We start from the raw sequence: 6,864 nt of genomic DNA on the forward strand, positions 1-6,864 counted from the left end.
CTTGTGCAGCAGATTTGCCTAATGCAATACGTCATTTGATTTCTTGAATGCTGCTTCCATGAGTGTTGATAGTTGACCCAAGAAGAATGAAGTCCTTGACAACTTCAATCTTTTTTTTTTTTGTTTATTGGTCCAGGGGTGAGGATTTTTGTTTTCTTTACATACATTGAGATGTAATCCATACCGAAGGCTGTGCTCTTTGATCTTCATCTGTAAATGTTTTAAGTCCTCTTCACTTTCAGCAAGCAAGGTTGTATCATCTGCATATCACAGGTTGTTAATGAGTCTTCCTCCAATCCGGATGCCACATTTTTCTTCATAGAACCCAGCTTCTTGGATTATTTGTTCAGCATACAGATCAGGTGGTATAGGAGCTGGTAATGGCTCTTTCCAGTGGGTGAGGCTGCAGAGGGTACGGTTGTTGCTGGGCTGTATGGGCACAGTTGCGGTCTCCTGTCTGTCGGGTAGGGCAAGACGAAACAACAACAACACACGTAGAAGAATAAACAACAACCAGAATAATAAAAGAAAAGAAACCCAACAGGTAGCAGCAAGAAAAAAAAAAAGAGGATATAACTAAAAAGAGAAAAAATGGAAGGAAAATAAAATAGCAGTAGAGAAAGGAAAAATATTACATACACACACGCACAATTTAAAAACTAGGGCAGAAGAAAAGGGGACAATGAAAAGAAAAACTCAGAGTATGGACTGGCCCCAGAGAGGCGACAACTGTAAGGAACTCCTACCAATCAAGATGTTCATAAGGTCAGAAGGGGAGGGATGAGAGGGTGGCATCCTCCAGGCCCAAATGGAGTTCCTGGAGGCATAGGTGTTGTCTATGGTCAGGGCAACCAATCCGTAAAGAGTTTGTGCAGGTCCCAATGGTGGTTGAGGTCAGGGTTTTTGCTCCCAAGAGAAACTCTTTTAAGCCCAGAGGAAAGCTGGGAGCAGAGTGGTTGATTATGAGTTGTTGTTAGGTGCTGTTAAGTCGGTTCTCTGTCTGCTGTTGCTCTATCCTCATAATCACTTGAACCCATTGCTGCTGACACGAGGCCAGTCCATCTTGTTGGGGGGGGGGGCTTCCTCTTTTTCACTGATCCTCCACTTTACCCAGGATGGTGTCCTCTAAGAGTGAGACCCTCTTTAAAATATTCCCAAAGTATGAGAGACAAAGTCTCACCATCCTGGCTTCTAAGGAACATTCTGGCTGTACTTCATCCAACACAGATTGATTTGTTCTTCTGGCAGTCCATGATTCTTTTAATATTCTTCTCCAACACCATAACTCAGATGCATCGATGCTTCTATGGTCTTCCTTATTCATTGTCCAACTTTTACATGCATGTGAGGTTATTGAAAATACCATGGCTTGGGTCAGGCACCCCTTAGTCCTCAGACTGACGTCTTTGTTCTTGAGCACTTTAAAGAGATCTTGTGCAGCAGACTTGCCTAATACAATATGTCATTTGATTTCTTGACTGCTGCTTCCATGAGTATTGATAGTAATCCAAGCAAAATGAAGTCTTTGACAACTTCAATCTTTTCTCCACTTATCATGATGTCATTTATTGGTCCAGTTATGATGATTTTTGTTTTCTTTGACATTGAGGTGCAACCCATACTGAAGGCTATGGTCTTTGATCTTCATCAGTAAGATCAGGAAAAGCAAAAGCTCATTAAGAAGACAAGAAAGAAGGAAAAGCTCAAAACAGATGTCAGAAGAGACTCTGAAACTTGCTCTCCAGCGTCAAGATGCTAAAGTGAATTGAAGAAGCAAGGTAGTAAAAGAACTGAACAGAAAATCTCAAAGGACAGTTTGAAAGACAAAGTCAGGTTTTATAATTAAATTTGCAAAGCCTTGGAGTTAGAAAACCAAAAGGGAAGAACATGCTCAGCATTTCTAGAGCTGAAAGAACTGAATAAAAAATTCAAGTCTTGACTTACAATAATGCAGAATGCTATGGACAAAATATTGAATGATGCAGAAAGCATCAAAAGAAAATGAAAGGAATACATAGAGTCACTGTACCAAAAGAATGGTCTATGTTCAACCATTTCATGTGGTAGCATATGATCAAGAGGCAATGGTAGAGCTCGGCATTTGGGACGTTAGTCCACCGATGCTCTGCCGGCAATAAAGCCTCTTCTTCTAATAGCACTGGTGTTAGGGTGATTTCTTTCTCCCTTTGGGGCCTCATCTTCCAGCAACATTTCTGATGCATGGGCCAAGAATCGAGACCACCTGAAGGGAGAAACAGGGTTCAGTTCACTTGGTGTTTGCCACCAACCCTCTGGTGATCCATGGGGAAGGAGAGAGAACCGATTAGCCCAGACGACACAATGTGACGTGAGGAGGACCCTCTTGGAGGTTCCAGAGGTTCCAGAGGAGTCAAACACCAACAGGAACCAGCATGGGGAGACGTCTGAATCACGGAAACCAAGTTTGGGTTAAAGACTGGAATCTAACTCCCCTCAAACCCAGGCCGAGAGGTCCTTTCACTGTCATTCTGACCACACAGACGGCAGCAAAGGTAGAAGGGAGCCCTGTCTGGATTCATCACAGCAGACTGAAAAGAGCAGTGGACAGTGGAAACATACCCCGCCAACGCCCACGAGGTGACGCTAGGTGATCCTAAGGTGATCCTAAGGTGATCCTAAGGTGATCGGCATGGCCTGCTCCAGCCACAAACCAGGAACTGGCTGGTCCACGCTCGCACAGCACAGCCGAAGCTGGAGCCTAGCGGCTCACCTGGTCGCGGAAAAAGGAGATGAGGATTATGACAAATGCATCCAAACCACCTGGGTGGGCCACGCATCACTAGAATTTTGTTGTTTTATAGATATTCCCACTGTGAAGGCACTCAGGCAGGGAAATGTATTTATAACTTAACTTAGTTCTCCGTATGTGCCACCCCAGAAAAGACACATGTGTGTTATGACCCAGCTGAGCCGCCTACTCTTGTCGCCTTTGAAATTAGGGCTGTGGTGTTTCCTCTGAGTTCCAACGCTGGCCCCATTGTTGCTCAAACAGAGGTAAAGGGAACCCCCAGCTAGATAACATTGAAATTCAATGCTTGCCATGCCATTAGTTACTCTGGGGACCTTATATGTAGCTTGCTAAACTGAGAAAGAAGCTACATAGTAGAAAATAAGTAACTTTGTGGAACAAGCCTGCCCTGTTACGTTTCACATGCTTTATGGAGTTGTGTCAAATGGGCCACCTGTTAAAAACCAATAAATGACACCCAGGTGCTCCTTAAAGGAGTAACCCTGTCTAAGTGGCAAACCTATCAGTAACCTCTTAGAATTGACCATCACTCAGCCCCAAAACCCGCAGTGGCTAAAAGGAGTGCGAGTGTTTCCAGGGGTTGATGGGAAGGGACTGAATCCCAGAGCAGTCATTTTCATTAAAGGGCAGGTGCAGAGTCATCTGGAAGAAATTTTCCAGGTGTTTCCTTCGTTCTACGAAGAAATCACCCACCCCCTTTCTGAAGGTCTATGGTCTGTTGAAAACCTCTTTCTAGGACTGGCAGAGAACATTGCCAAAACCCTAAATGTAACCTCATGCTTTGTGTGTGGAGGTACATTACCAGGGAATCAGTGGCCCTGGATAACCCAAGAAATAAACCCAGATGTTTGGGGAAAAGAAATGAATGTCCCAACTCCCGAGACTTCTTCTGTGCAGTTTCACTGAAACTGGTTCACCTTGGAAACTGCGAACCAGTATCATTGGCTGGCACTGCGTGGCATGATGGGGAGTCAACATGACCATTCTAGTGGGTCAGTCTAACTGACACAAGGTCTATAATGAAACCAAAAGCCAGTGAGTGGTGAAGAGACCAAAAATTAGAAATGCAATTTATCAGACTAGACTGGCCCTAGATTGCATACTGGCATGAGAAGGTGGAGTATGTGAGAAGTTCAACCTAACTAATTGCTGCCTAGAAATAGACGATACAGGAAAGGTGATCAGTGAGATAAAAAATCAGAAAAATTACTCCTATCCCTGTGCAAACGTGGAATGGGTGGAGTCTCCAAAGCTTGTGGGGAGGATGGTTCTCTGTCTTTGGGAGATTCAAAACCCTCATAGGAGGAGTCCTAGTCTTATTTGGGTTTTGTATAATTATTTTATGCCTCCTCCTATTAGTAGCCAGAGCCATACACTCCACCATTGAGACAATTGTTAGTCAGAAGACAACATCCCAGACGCTGTATATGAAACATTATCAACTCCTGCAACAGCAGGCAGATGGTAAGACTCCAAATAATTATGTTATGCAGTCTTTTTTTGGGGGGGCGGGGGAGGGGAACAATGAATTCGTTTATTGTGATGGTTATTCCTGTAGTTATGAAAAATGTTTTACACACCAGGGGTACTCCAGTATTTGGGTTGAGGAATGGGAGGGATTACATTGTTACATGAAACAAGAACCATCTCATATTCTATGAAGCTTCCATATCCTGGATGCCCCAGGAACAGAAATCTCTTAATGTGAAAGTGAGTTTTGACCTATTTCTCTTGTGATTACTAACCCTGACATTCATAAAGGGTTATGAATGTAACTACTGCCTTTAGGAGTTCCTATCACAAGTTTAACATATCATTTTGATAACAAATGCTCTCATATTTGTTTCTTCTTTTTTTACTGTTTGAATTTCTGGTATTATTTTCTTGTCTATATAAGTCAATAGTTGTATCATCGATATAAACCCTAGGGTTTTAAGACCTCACATGTTTAGATGTAGAATGATGCTATACTAAATTATTAAATTGATCCCTGAGATTTTAGTATGAATTCTTCTATGTGCAATGAGAAGTAAGTTTACTCTAAAGGCTTTCCCACACTCCTTACATTCATTGGGCCTCTCACCACTGTGAGTTTGCATATGTTTATGGAGGGATAAGTACCTACCAAAGGTTTTCCCACATACTTTACATTTATATGGCCTCTCTCCACTGTGTATTCTTCTATGTCTTGTGAGGTCTGAGACTTGACTAAAGGATTTCCCACGCTCTTGCTCTTTGCATTTATAAGGTCTCTCTCCACTGTTGGATTCTCCTATGTGCTGTGAGGATTGACCCTTGAGTAAAGGATTTCCCACACTCCATGCATTTATAAGGTCTCTCACCAGTATGAATTCTTCTATGTAAAATGAGAAGTGAGGTTACTCTAAAGGCTTTCCCACATTCCTTACATTCATGTGGCCTCTCTGCACTGTGGATTCTTCTATGTGTTGTGAGGCTTGACCCATGCTTAAAGGATTTCCCACACTCCTTGCATTTATAAGGTCTATCTCCATTGTCTTTTGAGTTGTGAGAGGTCACGAAAGGATTTCCCACAATCCTTGCATTCATAAGGTCTCTCTGCACTATGGATTCTTCTATGTTTTGTGAGGTTTGACAATACATAAAAGGCTTTCCCACATTCCTTACATTCATAGGGCCTCTCTCCACTATGAATTCACATATGTGCAGTGAGAGCTGTGGAAGAAATAAAGGCTTTTCCACATTCCTTATATTCATAGGACCTCTCTCCACTGTAGATAATTCTATGTTGTATGAGGTTTGAGTCATAGATATAGGTATTCCCACATTCCTTACATTTATAGGGCCTCTCTCCACTATGGGTCCGCACGTGTCTACTGCACTTTGAGGACACTCTGAAGGCTTTCCCACATTGCTTACACTCATAAGGCTTCTCTCGGTGTGTATTCTTCTATGTGCAGTCAGGCCTGAAGAATACCTAAAAGTGTTCCCACACTCCTTATATTCATAAGGCCTATTTGCACTGTGGACTAGTTTATGTCTTGTGAACCCGTTGGCACGGCTAAAGGCTTTCCCACATTGATTACATTCATAGAGCCTGTCTCTACCATGAGATTGCAAATGTTGACTGTGCTGTGAGGAATCCCTAAAGGCTTTCCCACACTCTTTACATTCAAAAGACCTCTGTCTGCTGTGAGTTCTTATATTTCCAGGGAAGAGTGATGCCTCACCAGAGGCTTTCCCACACTCCGTATATTCATAGGGACTCTCTCCACTGTGGCTTCTTCTATGTGCAGTCAGGTCTGAGGAATCTCTAAAAGTTTTCCCACACTCTTTACATTCATAATGCATCTCTCCACTGTGACTACTTACATGTTACGCAGTCTTAAAGGAGGAAATGAGGGAGGAAGCCCCTGCCCATAAGACCTTGAGGCCTAGCCCTCAGACCTTGAGGCCTAGAAATGAGGGAGGAGGCCCCTGCCCATAAGACCTTGAGACCTAGGTCACATACAAAGGAAGCTAACAGCTTCTTCTGCTTTTGTAAAGAGCTGCTTATCTAGGAACCGCCAATGAGAAAGTAACACAATTGTCTCACCACTCAGCCCTATGTAATCTTATATAAAACTAGTACGAAAGCTGTATAAGGGAGCTCGGCATTCGGGACGTTAGTCTATAGATGCTCCAGGGGCAATAAACATCTTCCTCAAAAAAAAAATTTTTTTTAAGCCAATGGTAATGGTATAAATCCCCATTGACCTGGAGATGAGAGAGAGACGAGGAAGGACTGGTCGGTCTGAAATATGGTGAGACCTGGGCACTCTTGAGTCCATGGACAAGGACATATAGCCATCCATGGAGGGCTAGAACTGAGAGCTGATATGAAGCGAGGGGAGATGCACAAGAACACCCAAACTTGCAAATAGTACCCATTTGACCTTGCTTCAATGGTTTGATGATCAGAACTCAACTAGAGGAAGATTAAAAAAAAGCAATTTTTGATAAAGGAAATGAGTGTAAATTGCTACAATTTGATGAACTTGACCTATACTTATGGATGTAGTAGCTGAAAATACCAACAGAGAGAGGAGTCTTTACAT

At 42.8% G+C, this 6,864-nt stretch overlaps 1 pseudogene; it reads right to left on the minus strand.

Annotated features, from left to right (window-relative positions):
• The window catches only part of LOC102819429, a 15,506-nt pseudogene extending 9,082 nt beyond the window's left edge, over positions 1-6,424 (minus strand).
• Positions 6,425-6,864: the final 440 nt, after the last annotated feature.

Source organism: Chrysochloris asiatica, unplaced genomic scaffold, assembly GCF_000296735.1.
Source record: "Chrysochloris asiatica unplaced genomic scaffold, ChrAsi1.0 scaffold00007, whole genome shotgun sequence".
Taxonomy (NCBI): Eukaryota; Metazoa; Chordata; class Mammalia; order Afrosoricida; family Chrysochloridae; genus Chrysochloris; species Chrysochloris asiatica.